The 25490-nt window shown below is 43.3% G+C and overlaps 1 protein-coding gene and 1 long non-coding RNA gene across 22 annotated transcripts in view; both read right to left on the bottom strand.

The window, feature by feature from the left end:
* CAMK2G (calcium/calmodulin dependent protein kinase II gamma) overlaps positions 1–25490 on the bottom strand; it is a 118439-nt gene that overhangs the window by 78185 nt on the left and 14764 nt on the right. The window lies entirely within an intron of this gene.
* On the bottom strand, positions 21630–24945 carry LOC139595543 (uncharacterized). The gene is made up of 2 exons (XR_011681055.1): positions 23350–24945; positions 21630–21786 (listed from the first exon to the last, which is right to left on the bottom strand). It is a non-coding gene; the product is annotated as an uncharacterized lncRNA (long non-coding RNA).

The raw sequence follows: 25490 nt of genomic DNA, 5'->3' as shown, positions 1-25490 counted from the left end.
TAAGTTTGGCAACTTCTGATTAGTTTAGCAACTGTTTTAATCATAAATGAATCTGTTTTTCATTTTACAATTATTTAAACAATTTCCTGTTCTTCCCACTGTACCCATATTCAGTCCTCCACCACACACTGAAACATGTTTCTCTGTGCTGGACCAAAGCCATAAGACCCTCCAGTCCCACAGCCAAGGAGGTGCCCAGAGAGGGCACTCAGCCTAACCACAAGAGCCACCATCCAAAACAGTGACCATGCTGCTGGCGGATCAGCTCAGGAAGTTTCTGCCTCCAGCCCATTTGCTTGTTCTCACCTCCTCAGCCAAGTTCAGTGCCAGATCAGCTGTTTGGGTGACAGCCCTACGAGCAGGGAAGGAGAAGAGAGCAGCAAAGGCAATTTTAAGTCTTCTCTGAAGTCAGTTAGCTTTGAAAGCAGTTGATAAAATTAACAACCCCAACAGAAACTGCCCACTGCAAACAGCAACCAAATAAAGCTGCTAGTTCCCAAATGGCTGATGACCAAGGCACAGCTGTGCCGGGTGGGGGAGGAGAGGGGGAAAGCACGCATGAATCCTCGAGTGAGTCACTCACTCCCTGCATCCCTGCTGGCCTAGATAAATGCTGCTGCCAGTCGATGATGGGTGCTGCAAACCGACTCTTAAGCCCACAGCATTCCTGCTGCTCATCTCCTGGTGGGCACAAAGCCTGCACTGAACAGCACCATCTTTGTGCAAGTGGGCAAGCAAGAGAGGTAGTCACAATCACTATTAGGGCTCAGGTGTTCCCATTTGCCTGGGATTGACTTTTATGTCTCTTCTTGCCCTTGCTCCTGCTTTCAGGAATTGTCCCTCAAGGGCTGAGATCTCAGGCAGATGAGGATGCATTATAAAGTTTGCCCATTTAGACAAGGAAAATACTGAAAAAGTGTGAAAGCAAATAGATGATAAAAATAGCAATAAAGACACTGTGTAGGATGTTGCTCTGAGTCCCTGCACTGGCATTAGTTTGTTTACAGTGCAGGATGCTCACTCGTACTGTCTGAGCAACAAGTCCTAGTGGATCATATCAGAGCTGCCTTACCTTGATGCAGAAGTTTAGGATGAAGGCAGAATTACCCAAAGCACAAAATGCATCAGAATTAAGAGCAAATCATATCAAGTCTGTACCACGTGTAACACCTCCACTACAGATGCACCAAGGTCAGGGAACTGGTCTAAAACACTCCAGCTAGTTAGATCTCTGTAAGACAAAGCCTTAAATGCTGTAATACTGAGGCACCACAGCTGCAAATTCTGCAGTCATGTCATTCATTGTTTTAAGAATGAAGGACTTTAAGTAAGTCTTATGCCCAGTGCAATCCCTGTGGCACAGCTATTGAAGTTTTAACTGTCCTCACGCCCTGAGAATGTGACAGATTTTTTTACCCTGGTTTCCCAAGTGTACAAATATACCAGAAGGAACATGGCAAGAAAAGAACCTCGAAGGAGCAGAGTCTCAATTAGCTGCATCTACAGCACTGGTGTACATGCTGGATGCTAAGGATTTCAGAAACAGAAGCTGGCTAGCTGATATGCATACTAAGAAAAAAAGGTCAGGCCACAAACTCCAAGTTTCAGGCTAATGATGCTACATTTTGCAATTTTCTAAATTCTACTTTCTATGTCATGCAGTTCTGAAAACTTCCCTCATGACTCCTGGCTGTGAAATTACAAGACAAATGGAACTCTGGGAAAAAGCACAGTTGTACCCACAGTTAAAACTGACCAAGACTGCACTGGTGTCTCCTCCAAATCATTATCATAAGTATTTCACAGAATCCAAAGAAATAAAAGAACAGCTTATCCTTCATCTAATCTATCTTTCCCTCTGACCTGAAGAGAATGTTACAGTGATTTTCCCAATCCCTATCACAAAAAAAAAAAATCCAGTCATTTTAGATGTACCTGTAAAACTTCCTGCCTGCAACTTTTGACACATAGATGGGAGGACTACAGTGCTGCCACACATGGTTAAAAGCAAGGAATATATGAAGAAGAGAGAGCAGCACAAGGCAGCAAGTAAGGTGCTGCACAGGGCACCCGCCTCAACCCAGGGCATGTTAACAACAAATCCTACCAAGTACCCATACCTGCAATAGCTCCATAAAGGGTCACTGATATAACTAAATACTGACAAAAGGTCAATGGATTAAACTACTTGTGCAGTCTTTATATCTGTTCCCTATGCAGGTGGAATTGTTTGAAAGCTTTGATGCCAGGTTTCTCTAATGAAACAGCCAAGACAAGCTTATCTGAGCTCCTTTACTGCATTACTGAAAGTGAAGAGGAAAGAGATGCTCATTTCTACAGCCTTCAGATCAACACAGCACACAGTGAGAAACAGCAAGAGAATGGATGAAACGAGTGGTCAAGACACAAAGTACTGCCTATTGTACCCCAAGACAGCAAAGCAAACTGACTTACACTAGTCACAAGCACTCTGTCCAGTCTCCAGCTGGGTACTCCAGCACACTGGTTCTTCTGAAGCACTGCTGCCGCCTGTTCCAAGAAAACACCTGGCTAGCAATGCCAATGTGCCAAAAAACAGGCTAGCCCAAGATATTGATGTACTCATGAGGCTTCTAAAATCTCCTGAAAATGCCAAGATGTCCTGCCTTAAAAAGTTCTGTCTTCTACCCAGCCCTAGCAAAGGTACCCTCAAACAGCAAATCCTTGCTTTACAAGAAAATGGTGCAGGGACTCAATGAACTATGGAGAGGCAGAGGAAAGCATCTTCCCATTATACTGAGCTCATGTAAAAGTACAGCAATGGACAAATCAACCTGTGGACTTGGAGACCTGGGAAGACTTCTTTATTTCCTTCTATCGGTCAGCTTGGTCCATCCAATACCACTCTAAAGTAATCCCTGCTTAACTTCCCTAAGCAGATTCGTATCAACTGGCTCAGGTCCTGCTTGTGCAATTAATCACACTTTGTCATATTTAAGAGTGGCATTTCTTTAGCCCAACTCTGAAGCCTAAGGCAAGAGACTGTTCACTGAGCTGTCAAGGAGACCAAGAACTCTAGATAAAAGGTCTGTGGGAGGAGGAAGTCACTAGGATTGTTGAACCTGTGTGGGATAAAGCAGGGGTCTATGTTCTTTGGAGAAAGAAACATTTTTAGGAGAAACAGCTTGCTGCTACCAGCAATTATGCTACCTTTTATATGGCAAATTTGTTTCCATTTCATGACCGGAGTTTGGATAAACGTGTGATTGATTCCAGCACAGATTTCTTGCTTTTGAAGTCCAAGTTTCCCCTCTTATACTCCTTCCACCTCACCGTAATTGTAGACTCTTTCCTTACTTCACATTTTAACCAACAGACTTGTGCTTATAAATAAAACTATTTTTCCTTTTGAAATATAAACAACAAACTCAAAAGGCCTATAGAAGAAAATCCATACTTTGGCTCTTCATAGTAAAGTCAGCAAGTAACTTCATATAAATCTTAATTTAGAAGGTACCCAAAAGACAGCTGAGGGCCACTGTGGTGACCTCTGAAAGTCAGACAGGAGCGTAAGACTTGGCTATCTCCACTTGTGTGTACAGACTGGGTAATGAGAGCAGCCCTAGAGAAAGAGATCTGAGGGTCCTGGGCAGTGGCAAGCTGAACATGAGTCAGCAGTGCCCTGGCAGCCAGGAGAGCCAAGTACATCCTGGGGGCTATCAGGGACAGCATGGCCCGCAGGGCAAGGGAGGGGATTGTCCTGCTCTGCTCTGCACTGGGGCCTCCTCACCGCGAGTGCTGGGGGCAGCTCTGGGCACACTTTAAGAAACATATAAGGAGCATCCAAAGAAGCACTATGAACATGGCAAAGGGCCTTGAGGGGAAGGCTTATGAAGAATGGCTGAGGTCACTTGGCCTGTTCAGCCTGGAGGAGACTGAGGAGAGACCCTATTTCAACTCACAGCTTCTTTGTGAGGGGAAGTGAAGGGACAGATACTGATCTTTCCTCCCTGGTGACCAGTGACAGGACCTGAAGAAATGACCTGAAGCTGAGGGGAGGTTTATGTTGGATAGGAAAAGATTCTGCACCTAGAAGGTGGTTGGACCCTAGAGCAGGTTCCCCAGGGCAGTGGTCACAACACCAGCCTGACAAAGTAGAAGGAGTCTTTGGACAATGCTGTCAGGCACCTGGTGAGACTCTTGGGGATGGTCCTGTTCAGTGCCAGGAGCTGGGCTTCAATGATCCTTGTGGGTGCCTTCCAGCTCAGGATATTCAGTGATTCTATGATTCACTTCTACAAGCACCCCAGAGACCTGCGAGTACAAGTGTAGGCAAGAGCAAGCAGCTAGCCTGTCACAGGAAGAGCAACTAAGGTCAGTTATAAGCTGGATATAAAGAGAGGGTAGGGAAAGGCTGCAGTGAAGACTTGGTGTCATACCAGGACAGGCAGAGAGAGCAACCAAAGAGAACAAGTCATGATTTGGTGGAGGGAAGGGCAGGATGGGAGGTGCAGAGCAAAATAGAGAGGAAAATGAGGAATAATCCTGCCTGACAAAGGACAAAAAAAAAATCTGAAAAATTCTTCTTTGTAACACTGCAGTGACAGTTTAACTACTACTCTAGCAACATAGAGCTGCCAGAGGACTGTTACACAGGCTGGTTTGCACTGTGGGAAGGAAGAAATACGCTTGATGGCCTCCTCAAAAGAAAACACGTGCTCTTACCAAGTACTGCTCCTCTGTGCTCTTTCCAGAAGGTTCACAAGGCAGAGCTCACATGGTATTTGACAGCATTAAGATATCTTTTTCTGTCCTTGCTGCCTTGAAAATAGAAATATATCTGGGATGCAAAATACCTGACCCAACTTACAAGCAGTTTTCTAGACTTCTTTTCAGAAAAGGTCAATGTGACAAAGTCAGATAGGCTTTTATGGAATCTACTTGCCAAATCCAAGACAGCACTCAAGAACATTATTGTTCCAAGTCCCTTAAAGATCTGTCTCCAATGATGAATAACCTTTGAGACCATGGAGAAAATTCAGAGCAGGGTTCAGAGAACTTCTGTGTGCAATTTTTCTATTTGATATACCATTTCCACCTAAAACTAAGCTTCCTATTGAATTACAAGTCCTTCTTTTTCATAATGCATTTACCACATGAGTTGTATCTCCCTAGACATCTTGGTGAATACTGTTTCTGGTTCTTTAGGGTAGCTTGTTAGCATACTGTGTGTATCTGCGAGGCCCAGACAGCATGGCACTAGCACAGTGAGCTTTCTCCAAGAGCTTTTAGCAAGCCCACAGGCCTCCTAACCTGCAGGCTGGCAGCTGTCTGTTAGTAGAATGCCAGGAAAAAAATAGGCTGCCCCTTCACAAGGATTAGGTGTGCAATCAGGAGCAAGTGTCTGATCACAGTCCAAATGTACAGGACTAACTGCATGCTGTCACACGTCCAACCAAAAAAAATTAAAGAAAGGGTTGATTCTCCTGCTTTGTAGACATAACACAGGTTCCAATATGAGAAAGAAAGATCAGCATATGGAACAAAAAAATCACTTTAGGAGTGCACCATGACCCTCATAAAAAACGAATACAGAAAGTACCTTCTAGAATTAAGTATCACATGAGAAAAAGGAGCAATAAGCTGCCTTTTGTAAAAGACCTGCATCACCTGCTACACCACCGATAAGAATAAAATAAAACAAGACGAAAGAGAGCTCTGAGCAACTCCATTTATATTAGTGAGATAGGAGGGGAAGGGAAAAAAAAGCCTTCATTAGTCACTGATAGGACTGATAGGACAAGTTGCATTTACAAAGAGTGCATTAGTTATCCACTGTTTTTTTTTTTTCCAGAGGAAGCTGAGGAGGGCTCTATCTTCCCAGCTTCCATGGGAGACAAGGCCTCCATGCCCCAAAGTGCAGCTGCTGCACATTTCCTTCCAGAAAGTGCTCATAATGGCACAAGGTCTCCATATCCCTTCATCTAGGCACTGCCTTCTGCTCTCTCACAGACACTGACTAGGAAGATGCAGCTGGAAAATGGATCCTTCCAACTGGCACTGGCCCACACTGTCTCAAGGCTTGGTCTGTTAAACACACATCAAAACAGCACCGCCAGCTCTGGTGGGAGGAAGACGCAGGAAAATCCTGAGGCTGCAGCTTCTCTAGTAGCTGTCACTGTTCTCATGAAAGCTCATCCACAAAGGAAGAGTGCAAGGCAAGCAATTCAGATGTTTTGAAAAGACAGCCACTCCTCTTTTCCTGCCTAAAGTTGCAGCATGCTGCAGAAAGCCCAAAATACACAGATACTCTCCCCTAGCCAGGGCAGTTTGAGGTGTCTGAACTACACTGTACTTCTGCATGGCTTCTGTGCCTGCTCCAGCTTTCTGAGCACACCTTATCCCCAGCAGCCAGACAGGAATCATCTCTTCTTGCACACCTTCTTGTTCTATGTTGGCTACAGCCAGCAAGGAAGGCTGCAGCAAGAAGGAGATGCCTCCCAGCATGAAGGGAGCACCAAGGAAATGCTGCTGCTGTGTTTCACCAGCACCTGCAGAGAGGTTAGCATTCCAGAGGGCTGGAGGGTCAGGCAGGCTGAGGAATGCAAGAATAGTCACAGAGTAAGTATGCTGTCCCTTCAAATGTTGAGCTGTTATCAACTCTTCAAGAGTTTCTGAGCTGGGGGGAAATCTGCCTCCAGTTCACATGAGCAATTCTAGGAAGTTCTCAAATTCCTGAGATGAGGGCTGCCAGCTCAGTGCATGTTTTACTGCTACTATACCAAAAACCTGTTCATTCCTGCTAAAAAAAAAAAAAAACCCAAACCAAAACCAAAAAACAAACACAAAAATCAAACCTGTAACCACACTCTAGTCTGCCCTTGTAACAGTGATTTTGCTGCCTCCTTCCCCTGCCCAGCCACTCATTCATCTTCACACAAAACAGCAAAGGGATTATGCAGATGTTGCTTTGCTATCCTGACCTTCTTAACCTATGCCCACATGCCATCAGTGATGTTGTGCGTCCACTGTCCCTTCAACCATACGTCAGAGGCTAATTCCCTTCTGGCTGTACCCTCATTCAGAAGCTGGATGATAATTCTCATCTCCTGCCACAAAGCTTCACAGGAACAGAGACAGGAACTCCCTGCATCAGTACAACTGAGGTTTGGAACACAGAACTAGTTGTAAAGCACAACAAAGAAGGACAACACAGGCGGTGTATCCAGAGTTGTGTCCAGCTGAGGAGCAGCAGGAACACTGAAAAACTGAATGCTCAGAGAGGCAGTCCATGGCATGGCCAACATAAAGCATCTGTGGATGTCTGCCTGGGGAAGAGTAAGTGGGGGAGGAAACTGCACCATGAGGGACAGGATTTCACTCTAGTGCCCAGCAGAAGTAGCTGCTCAAATGGAGCTAAGGCTGCTGCAAAGGAGTAACAGAAGGTGACTGAGCCATCAGTTTCCATGCAAGCTGGGTGAGTCTCTGTCTAATCCAGAAAAAGAGGCTGCACAGGTCTTGAAGAACAGGTCAGCAAGGATTTTCACAGTGATTACTTGACCACACTTAGGGACCCAGGAAAGTTGCATCCCATCCAGCAATGATAAATGACCGTCACTGTCCATTTCCTGCTCCACAGAGCCTGAGATGCTAACAGCAGCCTTGAATATATCCATGAATCCACAATGATATCTAGAGTGGGGAAACAACCTTGATTCAGAACAGCATCTTGACAGATCTACAGCTGGGGAGATTCCAAGTGAACAGGAGGAAAGATTCTGAAAATTGCTTGGCAAACTGGAGGAAGCATATAACAGACACAGGACCAGGTGGCAGGGAAAGGTCTCTGGCAGGGACAACAGGGTAACTTCTGCATGGACATGACTGCAATGATCACAGTCAATACTGCTGCTGAACTTTCTGTCAAGAGCCAAGCACCAGAAAAATGAAATTCACAGAACCTGTCACCAGGTCTGACAGATCACCCAGAGCATGCAAGGAAGCATCTCTTATTTTGATTTCAAGAATCAGGTAATCTTGGTTTCAGCCCTGCTGTCCCCACAGTTCTCCCCTGTTTACTGCAGTGCTTGAGGTATCTGCCCTGGGGAGCTCTAGGGCTGACACGTCCACTCCACCGGGCAGAGTTGAGTCACCTTTCCAAGAACACAGTTTTCTCTGGAGCTTTGTGACGAGGGAGAAAAAACCCCAAACAAACAACAAAAATGAAGGCCTCTTCAAACCACAACCCAACAATCCTACTGCCAAAACTTAGAAACCAACATAGCTAATAATTCCCATGGTTGCATTTTCATTCCTTTGGCAGGAAAGGTGAGTGGAGGGGCAAAGTAAGGTATACTGCAGCACACATGGGTTACTAGGCTTTGTGGTCACTTTCCTAGTTTTTAGATCCCTTTTTCACATTTCATAAGCCATGAGAGTCATGGTAATTCCCCGTGCACACTACAGTACTAACTTTCGTGACCTCCAGGACATTAAAAACACTAGCACCCCTAACACACCACAGCTAGCACAGACACAGGCTATCAACATCCTTTGGCTTTCTAGAACCCTCTCTGCTACTGTGCCATGAAAGGACAGATGGATGGCTCCAAGTGTCTTCCATCCATCTGCTTCCTCACCTCAACTAAGGGGACAGAATTCAGCCATCCCTTGGATCCCATGATGATGATTAATCCAGCATCGTGGACAAGCTGTTGCCTATAAGGACTCCAGTGATCACACAGATTTTTCTCCATAGGGTTAGAGAGAAGAAAAGTTCCAGGAGGCTGGGCCTCAGTGAACAAGACCCTGCGCAAGGGGATATCATGAGCAGCTGTCCTCTGAGAAGCCAAGACCTTCACTTTAAAAGTACAGCAGCAGCAGAGAGAGAGATGGTGTAAAACTGAAGTGATAAGCAAATTGCATAACAATTTCCTCTGGAACTGGCACTCATGAGCAGGAGACAGACACCCAGCTTCTGATATTGCTCCTGCTGGGCACCTTCTGTCCTTGCAAAAGAGCTCCAATCTTTATGGAGATGTCTAGTCCACAATCCAAGGTTTAATCACAGCATGAACATACATATCCATGTTAGCACTACACCTCACAAGCAGGACTAGTAATAGTGGGATTCATAGACTTGAACACAAATTGTAAGGCCTGCTGGGGACTTACATATGTTCCTAAGCTGCTAGCCTCCACTGAAACCCATATCACTGGGGCTTCAATGCTGTTATCTCTACAACACTGAGAATAAAGTTCATGAACTGTGTCCTTCATGCTGCAATCACACCTTCTGCTACACTACCAGCAGAGACTCACCTCTCTCTTCATCAGCTTCAGATGTTTAGTTCTTGTGTTTAGACTAGGAGTAGCACAGTAAAAGAAATTGAGAGAGGGAGAGACAGAGAGAAAATACAGACACTGAGGTATTAATAATTATGCTTTGCTTGTCCAGTCCTGCACATTTTCACTCTCAAACACTGAGCACATGCAGAAACAAAATCATACAAGAATAGTGATTGTATAAATAAATAATAATAATAATAATAATAACATAAAAACACACCAAAAGGAAGAAACACATGAAGACCAGCTCCAGGAACTCATAGCACATGTGGGTGAAGTGATTACACTTCCTGTCTCACAACTCCACTGTCCACGGTCAATTTCATTTTCAGTGCAATGAGCAGCCTCCAGAGAAGCTGCAGGTGAGTTCAGTCACACACAGGACTGGTTCCCCTCTCAGCATGCTGGCAGTATACTACTTCCTCATTCACTGTGATCACTCCCTTCACTTGCCTTTCTACATCGCGTCACCCAGCAGGATGGGGCAGTACTGGTAGTTAGTGTGTCAACTTATGGCTCAACTCTATACTTGAGTGTGCTTTTCCTAGGTTGAGTTAATGTTCTCTCTCCCAGGTCTGACAGAAAAAATTGCAAACAAACAAACCAACAAAAAAGAGGCCAGGCCTGAATCACCCAGCACTGCATAATTTTCCTTCCAAAAGGTAGGCATCAGAAAGAAAAGAGGTTTTCAAAATTATCATTCTGAATTTTAAAAAGATCAGGCCACCCTCAAAGGCACATGGACAGGAACAAAAATGAGTACAGAACTCAAAGAGGCTTTGGACCAGGAAGGTCAGAAGAATGACACCAACAGAGCCATCATCAACAGGACTGAACTCCATCTCAGTTAAGCATGCGCTTGTTGTACCACCAACATGATGCCAGGTGCTCAGGAGTCTGAGCCATACTCAAATTACGAGCTGCAGCTGGCTACCCAAGGCCACTGAGTTAAAGAAACTGAGAAGCAGATCACCCAAAACCACACAGTGCTACTAACTATGGATGTGTGTTTTGGGACTTCTGGAACAATGAGGTCCACGAGGGCTCAGGTTATTGCTGGACCAAGAGCAAGCTCCCACCTGCTGATTGTATTTCCTTCACTTCTCTTCACCAAGCAAAACCCTCAAAATACATAATTTAAGGAAATAATCAACCCTGCTAACAAAACCGTAGAACACCTGAACACACTCCTTTCTTCCCTTAAAATTCACACAGTGTAAATCTGTTTAAGAGTCCTCGAAGTTAGAGACACACGTGCTAACAAAAATAACCACAGAAAACAACTAGCTGGACCCCTAGGGATCTGCAAATTAGTTAATTTTGCAGGATCAGATGTATCTAGGAAAGGGAGCACAAGAAGGACAGAGAAGAAAACACTCTATTCAGTCTGCATCACTACCAGCAAACTACTGGGCAAAGAAGCAGTCACTAGTACTCCCATATCCTCTATCTTGCCATGTCAAGAAAGCAAGTAAAATAGGAAGCCTAAGAATAAACACAAAAACAGTTATTAGAGTAAAATAATATATCAGAGACCCAGCGGCCTTGCCCAAGAATTCAACAGGATACTTTAAAAACTCACCAAAAGAGACAGACTTGCTTAATTGTTACAGCAAGCTTATACAAAAGAATCCTGCCATTTGTAAATCCTGAGTTTGTTTCAGAACTCTTCTGAGGGAACTGAGGGAAAGGCACTTGGGTGACAGGACCCAAGGAAAAAGTGGATGTTCCCTGTAAAGCCCTGATGGCAAAGGTGCTTGGGTGAACAGCAACAGCCTGCCCAGCTTGCTTTGCTTGCTGACACAGCACAGTGGCCTGCCTGCACATGCAAACCCACATGCATGGAAGGCATTCCTCCCAGCTCCAGCACTTAATTGTGAAAATATTTGAGTGACATCCCACCAGGGTACACAGGGGACATCGTTCTGCCCAACAGTTCAGGAAAGGCTACATCTTGAGATGCACAAAGGCAGAGAGGCAGCAGCTGAGGGGGAAGGTCTAGGGAGATTAACATGTTTATCTCCTCGCTTAAGTCTCTTACCGGCCAATGGTTTCAGCACGATGGCAGCAACAGGACTAAAAATAAGAACTCGGGCATTACCAGTGACTCACCGTGTGGGCAATGACACTGCGAGGGATCACGCAGATAACCGCTCCCGCAGCCCAGCTCCTCTATGCATGAAATGGCTCGCCACCGAGACAAAGGACACACTGCACAGAGATCTCTTCATTCAAGTGATCTTTAGACTGTATGACATACTCTTCAACCATCAGTAGCTTTAAGTAGATTATCAGACCAATCTCAGACCCAAATGTTGGGTTCAGCACCTGACACAGAGGCTTGAGGGGACAGAAAACACCATGAAGACTATGCTTCCAGAACATCAAAATTCCCTGTTAGAGGGAATACTGATGATACTAACCACTGCTGGTCTTCCTTTCTGTCTGGATTATGTCTACCAGTAAATAAATTTCATAGGCATAAGCAATTCCAGGATGTTGCATTAGAAGAGTTCCTTCAGCAAAGTCTAGTGCACATCAGCAAAGCTAGCACCACAGCAAGACAGTGCTTACCATAAAGAACCTCACACTTCCTCCAAAAAAGCCCATATACTCATAAGATAGTATTTTAGTAATTCAGCTATATAGAGATGCAACAGCATTTCAGATTCTTTATGTAAGCCACTGGAATGAAGGGTTTCAGTGGTAAAGCTGTAGGAGTTAACATCCCACTACAGCACTGATGTAGTACCCCGACTTCCTCCCCTGAAAGGCCACAGCTAAGATAAAGCCAGATTTTTTTTTTTAATATCTCTAGGAAAAAAAGAGATCACTCTTCTGGCCCTGTCTGTGGTGCAGATTTGTCCAACAGCAGGTAAAGGAGATCCCCTTGTTGCAAAGCTGGCACTCACAGCAGTCACATCCTTCCCCTGCCTCTTGCTAATGGCCCTGTATCCTCTTTACTTTTGATGCTGACGCAAGCACTTGTGCAGCAGCGCACTGAACTGGATAACTGAACTGATCCATCATTAACCTGGTTCACCACACACCTATATAAAGAATTTGTGCTAGTGCAAGGAGGGAACAGCCAGAAGAAAGGCTGCCTCTTTCAGCAGCAGCAGAGCTCCTGCTGGCTGAGACTGCTCATGTTGCTATGGGGGACAGTTCAACTACCCTTTGCTATGATACTCCAAGATACTGCTCACATACAGTTCATGTCAGACCATGAGATGTTCTAGTCCCCTGACTGAATTACCCCTAGTTTCTGACCCATCATAAGAGAAAATTGTTCAGATCTCCCCTAATATTCACCCTTCATAACTTCTGCCACTCATAAAGAGGCCATCATTTTTGTAAGTACATAGGGAATATCTATCTTTACCATCACCACTTCGTGTAGTGAAGAAAAATACTCAGTTCTGGAGATCAAAAAAGTAGAGTGAGAATATAGCAATTTATTTGAAATTTGCAAGGAGTCAGATCCTGTGCCTAAAAGAAAGAAATAAAACCCTATCCATAAAATACCAGGATATCACATGCAATCTGGATTGTATGAAGGCAAATAGGACATTGCTATTGAGACAGCAGTGCTTAGAGATGGGCTGTTCAGCAGTCAGTGATACACAGCGATTTCCTAAGAAGTAATTATGCAGTTGGCCGCTTACAGTCAGAACCAAGGACCTCTCCCCTGAGAACAGACACTGAATGATATCCCTCAGATTGCCTACTGCTCTTTAACAAGAGCAGCCAAAACTACAGTGTACCAACTCCTAAATCTGCATTTAGCCCTCTCTCATTCATTCAATATACTGGAAAACTTGCAAGGAGCAGCATCTCCTCCTATGCCCATAAGCATAAAGAGCAATTCTCTCTCTAGCTCTAGCTGGTCAGGAAACCACCAGGTCAGAGCACTGAGGCATTTACAGCATCCCATGTTAAAACTGGAGACAGCTAAATCTTCCCAGTTTGCCTGACAAGAACAGAGGCACACATCAAGAATTATTCAAATATTAGAGAAATAGGACACCTGACTCCACAACTAAAAGAAATGAAGCTTCAAGGGAACAGCAACTTATACAGAAAAGCACATCAGTGACTGCTTTTGTGAGAAGCTCTTATTTATTACAGCCTATACATAAATCTGCACACTAAGAGAAAAATCATTAAGATGGCTCCACAGGAACAAAGGAAGACATGTCTGGGGAAAGCAGGTACCAAACAGCCCAGGCAGATGTGGTAGGAAGGCATTTCAGAAGGAAGAGCCAGGTGACACCACCAAGAACCATGGCTGGCAGGAAGTGCTGTGCCAGACTCACTGATGGCAGGCTGCACTGCTGTGGGCTAAGATAAACCTGTCTTGGCCTCTCTGATCTGCAGCATACAGAAAACAAGATAAGCAGAGTCCAGAGAGGGAAAACACCCATTTTACCAGGAAAAGAGGGGATTTTGAAGAGTTTGCTTTGTTTATCAAATAAGCAGGCCCTCATATAGGAGAACTTGGGGCAGTTTGCTTCCTGCCATCAGAGGTGAAAGAGGGCAACATATATCAGAAAACCAGATGTCTGCTGCTCTAAGGTGCTTTTCCAGTCTTCTCTGCCTCCTGCTGAGTAAACATATTTTGGCCTATCCAGCTATTCTGACAAAAGACAGTCCTTAGGAACTTTTGGTTGCCTTCATAATAACAAGATGCATCCTTCAGTCTTAACCACTGGGCAAAATCAGTTTGCAACTCTGTGATCAGATGCTCCCAGGAATATAAGTCAGACAAGAGAAACAATGAGTCATATTTTGGCAAAAATACACCAGATCTTTATTTTGCATCTTCCTGTGTTCGTCAGTGCAAGGCTGCTTCCCTCTGCTCCTCATACTTTTAAAAGAGCAGTAACTATCACCACTCCCCCCCCCCCCCCAAGAAAAAAGCTTTATTATTTCTTCTGATTTTATGCTGAACCATCATATTTCCAACATTTTAAGTGTCTTCACCATGCCTGAATTATGCAATAGGAGAATTCAGATTCAGCACCAATTTAAGATACAGCTCTGTTCTGTGATTCCCCAGCCTATGACTGCAATTCAGTAGTCCCACTACCACTGTCAGCTTGGAATGCACTTTGAGATCCCTCAGCTTATGAAATTTTATTACAAAGATAAAATATTTGCTCCTGGTTCAGTTCATAAGATTCTGATTAGCAAAGCTCTAAGGGCATCACTAGAAGAGCTCTAATCATCTACCTCAGTAGACCAGAGTGACCCAAAACATGACAGCTTATTAGCAAATATTTCATGTTATAGGAAAGATCCTTCTGCTCAGACATAAATTGTTAAAGTCTGTATTTACTATGTAGAAAATGGATGTTAACATATAGACAGGTCATGACTAAGCATCAAGAAGAATTTGAAACACCCTTCAAACAAAATACAGATGTAGCATTTCATACTGGCTGCAAAAAGAACACCCAGCATTTCCTATGACAACTTCTAGCACTAGTTTTTCAGATGCTTTGAACAGCAATTACCTTAACCTAATAGTTCCAGCCATAACAGGCTACACCATTTCACAGAAACACAATCCAAGACTCAAAATTGTCTGCATTCTAAAAGGTTGAGGCCCAGAATGACTCTCTGCTTTTCCACAGATGATGCCTGCCCAACAATCTGACTTGCTTTGACCAGACATTAGCTACTTCTGAAAGAATGGAGACAGACAGGAGAGAAAAGGATGAAAAAAAAAGAGGAGGTATTGGGCTTTCTGTCTGAATTGAATACCAAACTTCAGCAGACACCAAAATGCAATGACTGCCTTATCACCTTATTACAAAAGCTATGAGTAAGGTTTCTAAGGGAAAGGACACTATTGCCCCAGAGATACCCATTTGCTATAGATGCTTCTAATAAAGGGCACTTCTTGGTGTCTCCTCTTCCATACCAGCTACACAGAAACTTTGCTCTAATATCCAAACATTAAATGCACTTTGAAGTGGCACCCAGCCATTTATCCCAATTCACTGTAGTCAAAAGACATTCTAGACATCTTGGAAGTGATGGCAGATTGTGATAAACTGCATCTTTGTTCACCATGCTCTTTTGATCTCCATAGAAAGGGAGACAGAGGGAGAAGTGGCAGCTACTGCAAAAGACATGATCTCCTAGCAAAGGACTCATAGATGTAAAAGCCTTCCTTCCCTACCAGCCAACAGTTAACCCAGGAGTGGGAATAATAAAAAACTGGATTGCAGCACTGAATGACCAAGTCAATTAAGAGAAAGAGGAAGAATATTTACATAGATCCAGTAAGCAAAACACACATTTTTAAAAATGGAATACCTAAGTTCTATTCCAAAACACCTAGAAGTTAAAAAAATAGCAGAATTAACATTGTCTATGCAAATTGGTAGTGATGCCATGTCACAGATGTGATTAGAGAATGCATGAATAGATGTTTGATCCCAAGGAATGTTCGACAATGGGAATGTCAAGATAAATTATGCCCAGTAGAAGCATGGGTGGTCAGTGCTTCCACCTCAAAAACAGACAAGCTAAGGAGAGCAAGAGGCAATTAATAAAGTCCAAGTTTTAGCACAAGTTTAAATCAGGGTATTCAGGTTTGCTGAATTACTTTTCCCCTTCCTTCTGTTAACACCTTATTAGAAGATATGAAATTCCAGGGGAAATCATCTCTGTTTTGATTTTTCAGTAAGGAAATCCCAATCTTTTCAAACACACCAGTCTAAGAAAACAGAGCAGAGACTTATCCTTGCAATTCTGGGTCAAACTCACAAATCTTGGACTTGTGGCAGGGTACAGCAGGAGAGAGCAAGACCTGGAAAAGAAAATCTGGCCAAATGTGCATGCAAAGCTGGCACTGGTGAGTGGCCTTGGCCATCAGGCCACAAAACACTTTTCACCAAGAACTAATTTCTCCTCTCACCTACAGAGCAGCGCTCTGCACACCCCCATCAGTGCTCTGCTCCCCACTTCACTGCCAGTCACCTCCTTCTCCACGCACTGGCCTGCTTCCTGTCTAACAATCTTGCAGCTTCACTGGGGATGCAGAAGCTCACCATACAGCATATTTGTTGGCTCCATTTTAAAGGAATCTCCTAGCCAATGCTCCTACATGCCCTAGGTATCCACTGGATTCCAATTTCCACACAGAAACAGCTTCAGAAGCCTGTTTTCAAGAAGGTGATTGTCTCTCCCAGATGGCTCAACAGTCTCTACAGTAGAGGTTGAGTGCTCTATGGCAAACACTCCAACTCCTCTCTTCCACAAAGGACACATACATTAGCATAAAAAATATCCTGAAAAATTACATGAACCTCTCAAAACCTGCTAGAAGCAAGGACAAAGTGGTTTGAAATGCTTTCTTTATAGCACAGAAACAGCTCCTCTGTAAGCAGACATTGACACCCTTCTGCTTAGTACCAGAGGATAAAGAGACAGAAGAAATGCCACTGAGCTGGACACTGTCTATCCATCTAGAACTGTTTTGAGCATGTGATCCTGCCACAGATGGCAGTTAATAGGATGGTGCCTTCTTAGAAGATGTTCAATTAAAACCCTGAGGGGTGTGGTACCATTAGCTTTAGTTGGCAGCCAGGGTACAGAACCAAGAAATTAAGTCTGTCTTCACTAATCAGTGCTGCCCCCAAAGTGGAGAAGAAACATCCCTTTTACATGAAAATCTCTCCTTTGTCCTAAAATGTGCCCACTTTGTCCCACAGCATGGAAGTTCTCCCAATATACAGAACCTATAACCACAAAAAGCTGCAATTCTTAGCATAAACAGAGCAGTAACAGAACCAGAGAAATCCTCTTCAGTGAAGATGGACAAGGTGGTCCGATACTAAATGAAGCTAATCCAAGTCTGCTGGCTGGCATGACAGGCTGTCCTGGCTGAAAAGGGAATTACTAAAATGTACATGGGAGTGCAATACTGAGTGGGAGGACACCAAGGCAGAGATATAGGTAGCTTTCACTTCTCTAGACTTTCCCTGTAATGCCTTACTATTTATTCATATGAACAGCCACCATGCAGGCAGTCTCCTTGTGTCCTTTCCTACGCAGGAATGTAGGGGTTTTTGTATCTCAAATCCAATAAAATCATTGCCAATCCTCCCCTTTCCTTAAGCAGGGTTATTCACATATTGAAAAGCAGTGTATATCCTGTCTAACTAAAACAGCACATGATGCGGAGGTGGCAACACACTACAATACAAACATAGCCAGATGAATAATTATGTAAAAAAATCACTTTTCTACTCCATGCAACTGCTCTGTGTTGTTGACTCAGATGTGTTCATTTGAGCAGACAAAAAAAAGGGTTTTACTACTGCTGCTCCCACTGAGGCTTGGGAAAGCAAAGCCAAACCTACATGCCCCAGTCTCAGCTATGCTCAGTCTGGGAAGCTCTTTAGCTCTAGAAGCCCCAGCTCTGCAAATCCCCAGCAGGAACTGCAGATCACGGGCACATATGTAGAAGAATAATTAGTTTCAGAGCCAAGACTGTGCTCCTCCCCCACCCCTTAAATTAAATAAGCCAAGAAAGAGTACACAGCCATCCAGTCATTCTTGAAGAATTATTTTTCTGACTAGCTCTGCACTTTAAGGATGCCATTTTTCATTATTGTTAATAGGTCTCATTAACTAGAAGCTCTTAAGCACAAGACCATTACTAAATGCAGTTTACACTGCACAAAAGCAATGCCCTTATTGTAGCAAGGGCAGGAGGGAAGGAAACAGTTTGCCTTTCCATAAATACCAATAATTCAAACCCAAGCTTTTTTTTTTTCTTCATTTGGGTTCACAGTTACTTCAAATTAGTAGGCAGTTAAGAGAAGGATGGTTTTAAAGATCTCCAGTTTGCAATTAAGCTATACCTCATGACTTAAAAATGAACAATAATTCATTTTAAAACAGAAGCTTTACTCAAGCCAAACTTTCAGACCTTTCTGGGGTTAATGATCACATCATGGATTATAAAGATATGCAACCACACCCTTAAATTTCAGGCACATAAGCAACCTAAAGAAAGAAATACATATTTCCCCCCTTCCCCCCATCTCACATACAGACAGAACAGTGAACCTCTCACTTCTGCTGAAAGTCTGAAATAATATGTGTATTTGGAAGCCCAAAGAGAAGCATGAATAAAAATTTCACTTTTATGAAGCTACAGAACTACTGAGGACAAGGAAAGTTGGCTTCTTCCTAGAAGAGTCAGCCTAGGCTGGCCTTCAGAGGACGTGGATAAGTTCAAGAAGCGTGCCCATGGGAATCTCATTATGTTTAACAATACCAAGTGCAAGGTGCTGTATCTGGAAGGCAACCCCAAGCATCAATCCAGGCTGGGGTATGAACCAATCCAGAGCAGCCCTGCCGAGAGCTTGGGGGTGCTGGTGGATGAGATGCTGGACATGAGCCAACAACGTGCACCTGGAGTGCTGCCTTCAGCTCTGCAGCGCCCAGCACAGGAGGACATTGATTGGTTGGAACGAGTCCATAGGAGGGCCAGCAACTTGATTAGAGGGATCTAATCAACTTCTTCTATGAGGAAAGGCTGAGAGAACTGAGATTGTTCAGTCTGGAGAAGAGAAGGCTTCAGGGTGACCTAATTGCAGCCTTCCAGCACCTGAAGGGAGCTCACAAGAAAGACGGAGAGGGACTATTTACAAGGGCATGTAGTGACAGGGCAAGGGGGAATGTCTTCAAACTGAAAGAGATTTAGATTAGATATTAGGAAGAAATTCTTCCCTGTAAGGGTGGTGAGGCACTGACACAGGTTGCCCAGAGAAGGTGTGCCTGCCCCATCCCTGGGAGTGCTTGAGGCCAGGTTAGATGGGACTCTGAACAGCCTGGACTTCTGAAGGATGTCTCTGTCCATGGCAGAGGGGGCTAGAACTAGATGATCTTTAAGGTCCTTTCCAACCCAGGCCATTCTATGACTCTGTGATTCCATGAAAATTGAAACCCACTCAAAAGTCAGAGAAGTACCTTCCCCACTTGTTGTAGTGTTTCAGAGCTTCACAAAACTTGTAGAATCACCAGGGCTTTCAGTTAGTAATATAACTGACACCACCACAACTTGTGCATTGAAACAGCTAGCAACTTTTAATATCATTTTCCATGGAGAAGGCTTGACATCATGCTCTTCACACTTTCAATTCAAATACTGCTTAACTCAAAGTGAATTTCTAATCATGAACAGACACCCTCTTTGTTTGGAGGTGATCAACATATCATCCACACAGAGAAGCAGAACAATGTTTATAGCTCCAGCGTAAAAAGTTAATTCCAACCATGCACCACATCGAGGTTGTTCACAGGACTGAGCCTGGAAGAATAGTGCTTCACATCCTCCTTCACAGTATTAACATTCTTTTATTCATAGGAGGTAAAAAACTGGGGGTGGCAGGGAAATGCTTAAGTGTCTTTTGTATAAACCTGCACCACAAAGAATTTCTAAAAACAGCATCATGGAATGCTACATTTTCTTGAGGCTTTTCTTTTCTCCTCTGTCCTCCATCAAAAAACCCAACAAACTAGCAGAAAAATTCTTTGCAACCTGGAGGCCAAAACATTATGTGCAATAGTGCTAACACAGGTCCATGCATGAGCATTAGTCCTCAGCAGCATTACACACTATGCAAACCTGCTAAAGATGAAAACAAAGCTCAAGCACAAAAAGACAAATACAATTTCCAAAAGTGGAGAAAGTCAAATCATGATAGGCAGTACCTAAATTTAATATACACGCATTGCCAGACCTCTAATTCATTTTCCCTCGTGTTCAGTAACCAATGGTGTCTGAAACTTGCTAATTCAGGTACAATAGCAACAATACAACTTGCAACATGCCGGAACATTAGGACAGCCAGATGGCAGAAAGGACAGACTGAAAAAGGATAATGTCTGGATGTACATTGCTGCTTTTTTTCTGCTGTTGTTGTTTTGTTTTGTTTTCATGGTTTTTCTTGCTTGTTTCTTTGGGCTTTTTTGTATAAAGACATCGGATGAATCATTCCCAATGCTGGAGTCAAACATCCACCCCTTCCTCCATCTTTCACTCTCCTGCTCTGGTGTTAGGAGAGCACCTTTCTCTCCAAAGGGAAACCTGTATTCTTTGCTGAAGTTATGACGAAAACAACTGTTGATTTAAAGAAAAAAAAAGACAAGTATCCATGTTTCAGGATGATCTCAGTCATCCTGTACAAAAGAAAGAACGGATGAATCTCACAATGCAAAACACAACCTGAAGAAATAAGTCTGTAAACCCTTTCCTTTTTTAAAAGCATTCCTCTTCTAATATGCTGACTTAAATTACACACAAGTATTTAATTCTTTTTTTCTAATCTACAATATTTGTCTAAAGGCAACAAGTTTGAAATTAATTATTGAAAAGATAAATTTTCCATGCATTGCCTAACCACATTTGTTTTTATTACAGAAAGGGCAGACCAGAGCCTCTAACTAGTTTTCACACTACACTTTAATTAACCTTAATCACATTCCACCTCTCCCTACTATTTTCCTTTTCTCTCTACTCTTATATGGCTATTCCTTGCAGCACTGCCCCAGTATGGTTTCTGTCTTCTAAACAAAATGTGAATCACCCTACTTGAAAAGTAAGCAGTATCCCCAGCATACACATTATTAAGTGTAGAATAGCTTTCTGGTCATTCCCTCATGGCTTTTATTCCTTCCCCTGGCCTGGCTTTCAGTTAATGACAGGTCTTCAGCTCTGTCCCATAACTTCTCATTATTCCTTCCAATGAGCCAACAGTAATCTTCTTAAACACACACAAGATTTTATTCCTCCCTGGGTGGTAAAGGATGTTCTGCTCTTGAAGACTTCATATTAGTTTGACATTATCATATGGTCAAGAGGGCTTGCAGTAGTATACCTTGTGCACCTACAGCTGTTTCCTGGGGATAGACTTCAAATGCCTAAACCATGCATTAATATGGAGGCTTCTAAATTCTTGAGAAGGCAGAAACCTTTGCACTAACACACAGATTATTAGCCAAAAGACAGAGAGCAAGAGCAGGGCAGGAAGAGTTTCCTGACAGCATCCCATAATCCAAATTTTCACAACCTAATCAATTACTTAGATCTCAAAATGCAGACAATTTTAGAGTTTACCTAAATTCTTGTCATGAAATTGGGGTTTTCTTAACTCTTAGGTACAGTTGCTTATCTTGGAGATTTAAGTTTTCATTTCTGCCACCTTACTTTAACGCACTTCAGAAAATAAACTATTGCAGATGGCACTGTCCCTGTAGTTATGACTAATACAAGGTAATAATTTTACATCTAAGTGACCTTTAATTTTTCTGATTGGTTTTCAAACACACACACACACCCACACGCATACAAAAAACCATTGTGTGTTTATTGTCATGTAAGAGCCTTCTGTACCAACAGTAGTTAGCTCTGACTGAGTTTTCAATCCTCTTCACCTGGAAAAATCACAGAAAGGGAGAGAGTCCAAAGGCATACCAAATATATTTTGAAGTTGTATCACACAAACAGTAAGCAAATGAGAGTGAATAGTAGTACAGAAAATACATCAAAATATTATTCCTGTAACCAGCAAACTATACCACAACTCCTCATACTACTACATGCTTTAGCCCACGTTATTTTCTGCCAAATGCCCACAGGTTTTTTTCTACCTACACTCTTCTTATCACTGTTACAGCAAAGAATATGACTTGGACTCTTTTCCTAACTCATCATGACTCATTGCCAAGTGTTCTGGAAAGCACTTGAAAGTGTGCATCTTTCTCAGTATTCCCAAGTGTAAAACAGGGCTAATACTTCCCTGCCCAGTAGTAGTACTGAGAGGATCAAGGATACTTAATGAAACCTGTTGAAGTATTACATAGTTGACAGGGAGAACAATAAAATAAGACTGAGGGTACATGGTTAAAAAAAGTTGCAGGAACTCTTTCCTGGCGGTGCAGAGGAGCACCCTGCAGTGGAATGATGACATTCCTTCAGGTAGGGGAATACTAATTTTAGAAGGACAAAACAGTGGGGGCAAAGAGAACCAAGCTCCTGGAAAACAAGACTAAACACCCACAGGTGAAAGCGCCCTGAAAGAAACCCTACTTGGAGGAGGAAGCTCCTGTCACTGACTCCACCTTTACCAACATATGAACAGAAACCATAATGCTCTCCCTGTGCACAAGGGGCTACAGAAGCTCCTTCTCAAACCCAATGTGCTCCAATTCTGCCATCACTGTCAGAGCTATCCTAGCCTGCACACCTACTGCCTCCAGTTCCAGTTTTCCCATGACACAGCTGTACAATGTGGCTCTTGAATAAAATGCTACATGATAATGCAGCCACTGGTCACCAAACAGCTGGATTTATTTTGAATGAATCAAGGAAATGTATGCTTGAATGAAAATGACAGACACTCAGGAGGGAAACAAAACCTCAGAATTTCTGCACACTCCTAATACTGGTACTCAGCAGAGCATCATTGTTCAATGCATAATGCCATCCTTCACTGCAGGAGATGCTGGGGGGCCTGTGTCCATGCAACACCAAGTTTACATCCTTTGCTTCTTTTTAGCTATTTCAGTCAGCTGGGAGAAGGAAGGATGCTGGAAATGCTGCCTTGATTTGATATTTGAGAGACATGAATGAGAGAAGTAAACTAAAAAGAAAATCTTCTTAAAGGCACAGATGAATGGCACTGCACCCCAGTGCTGAATGACTTCTCTCCGAAAGAGATAATACCTCCGCTAAAATACCCTCTTCTGACAAGAAGGAACATCAAGCCTCAGGGGATTAGAATAATTAAAAAAAAAAAAGGTCAAACCTTCTATTTTAAGGCTAAGTTCCCCTAGCAATGCTAGGAGAACTTTAAATTAAGCAGAGCAAGCAGTAAATACAGAGCAGCTAACCAGACACTTAAATGAGAAAAGACTTAAAATGCACACATGTGCCACAGCAGATACCACCTGCAGCAGAGCCACCAAAATACTTCTGTACCAAAGAGCAAAGCTCACCATGTCTCAGTAAATCCATGTGGCAGCAGGGAAAGAGACAGCGTGGTTGCCCCTGACTCCTGAAGAGTCCAAGAGCTTCATCCTGTTCCTTTAAAGTGCTCAGGCTCTTCAAGGTATTGTATGGAAGCGAGACAGCAAGAAGACATGATAAAAGCTACCACTCACTAAAACAACTTCAAATGTCAGGATTGCTTAAAAACATACACAGGGTTATGCATGTATGTTACACACATAGAAAGAAACTCTTTGTATGTAAAAGCATAAAGAGAAGTTTCTAAGCACTGATAACTTTGAAGATGCTATCTAATCAGGGAGGAGTCTTCCCCAATCTTTCTGTAACTGGCTTTTCTTGCAGGCAGCTCACAAGTGTCTGTTGCACAGGCACAGCATCCACCCACTCGAGACTGCTGCCACCATCCCTGCACTGCAGACACACAGCTTCCTGATCCCAACAGCATCAGGACTGAAAACCAAGTTTAACTTCTCTGTTACCTTGATCAGAAGCCACACAAGGGGCTCTGCTTCCTATGCTCTCTTCCAGGAGTACAATACAGGCACAAAAAGCTATTTCCACATCTCCACGTCACCAACATAACACTCCACATGCACTTTTCTCAGACCCAGCTGCAGAAGATCCTGGTTTCCAGAGCTACACTAAAGCAGCCCCTTCTACAGTTGCTCCAAGAAATATGAAGATCTAAACAGATCTCCAGTCTACCCAGAGACCAAATAACTGCCCATCCCCACCACTTCAATAATTCCTTACTGAATGGTTCTTATGAACTTGTTTTCCCAATTCAAGGCATAAGACTGAAAAGGAAAAGAAATGCGCTGCAATACAGAGGGAACAGACATCTTCAGAGGAAGACACAGGTGCTCCTTGAGCCAAGTATTTTGTCAGCACAAAGCCTTGGTCAGTTGAGCTTTGTAATCTGCCTCTATTACATTCATGCTAAAGATCAACTTTTTTGGGCATTGCAAGCCATAGACCTGGGGGGTGGGAGAGGTGTTTCAAAAGAATAAGCACACACCTCCTCTAGCCTAGACCAGCCATTTGGCAGCAACCCAGTGCAACATAATACATCCAGTACAAGGAGCAAATTGACTGTGAGGGACTGGCCTGTACACGGACACACAGCTCTGCAGCACTGACATCCCTATATACAAAAAATAAAAAGGACAGAAACAAACTCCACTGCAACCAAAGAAAGGCTTTACTTATTTTTAATTTCTTTTTTCTTGTTTTCTTCTTTTCCCCTGGGCTAATTCAGAAGCCCATTATACTTTTAACAGGGAGTTATGCTGTACAGTCACTGGGGCTGTGTCCCTGAGTGCTGGCAATGTATTTGTAAGGAACTCATGATCTCCATGGGCACCCTTACAAAAGAAAGATCAGGCATGCTATCAATGAATTGGGAGTCCTTTCTGCATCTCAGTGACATTTTCATCACCATAACTGGCCACGGGTAGAATATCCCAGGAAGCAAACCCTAAAAATAACTTCTTACAACAAGTCAGACAGTCCCCCAGCAAAAGGGGAGGGAACATTGCTTACACACAGTAAGCACAATTTGGTTATTACGAGAGGGACAACAAATGTCCAGAAAACAGGAGAGGCAGAGAGGAAGCAGAGGAGGAAAAGTTGGTGTTGAATCATACATCAATTTTTTCTGCATCATCAATGACTGCCAATTGGAAATGCTTTCCCAAGTGGAAAAATAAAGAAATTGAAATAGAAATATGGAACCAAGTCTGCCCAGAATACTTTTAAATACAGTGAAGGAAGAACCCTTGCCAGAATGTACCAGAATGAAAAGCATTATGCACTCTCCATAAGCTGCAGCCACCTTGGAGGAAGGTCCTTTAGGGCCCTCTCCAGCAATGGCCTAAGGGGCCCTAGCAATCCCTGTGAGAGGAATTTCTTCACCAGAATATCCTCAGAAACTTGTGGATGGGGAACCAGGAAGCAATTGTACAAGTGCTCCTGTCATAGCTAATAGCCAGGCAGTCTTTCAAGGAGCTTCTACTTCCTGGGGAAGCAGAGGAGAGGCAGGGGAAGAGCAGAATAACAGAATAACTCCTCAGCCACATGCTTAAAGCCACAAGCTCCCCAGCCAGCCTACCTGACATGTGCTGGAGGG

The sequence above is a fragment of the Agelaius tricolor genome, unplaced genomic scaffold, assembly GCF_023055355.1.
Source record: "Agelaius tricolor isolate 1412-34295 unplaced genomic scaffold, bAgeTri1.0.p SCAF_13, whole genome shotgun sequence".
NCBI lineage: Eukaryota > Metazoa > Chordata > Aves > Passeriformes > Icteridae > Agelaius > Agelaius tricolor.
This window is presented reverse-complemented; position numbering and strand designations above follow the sequence as displayed.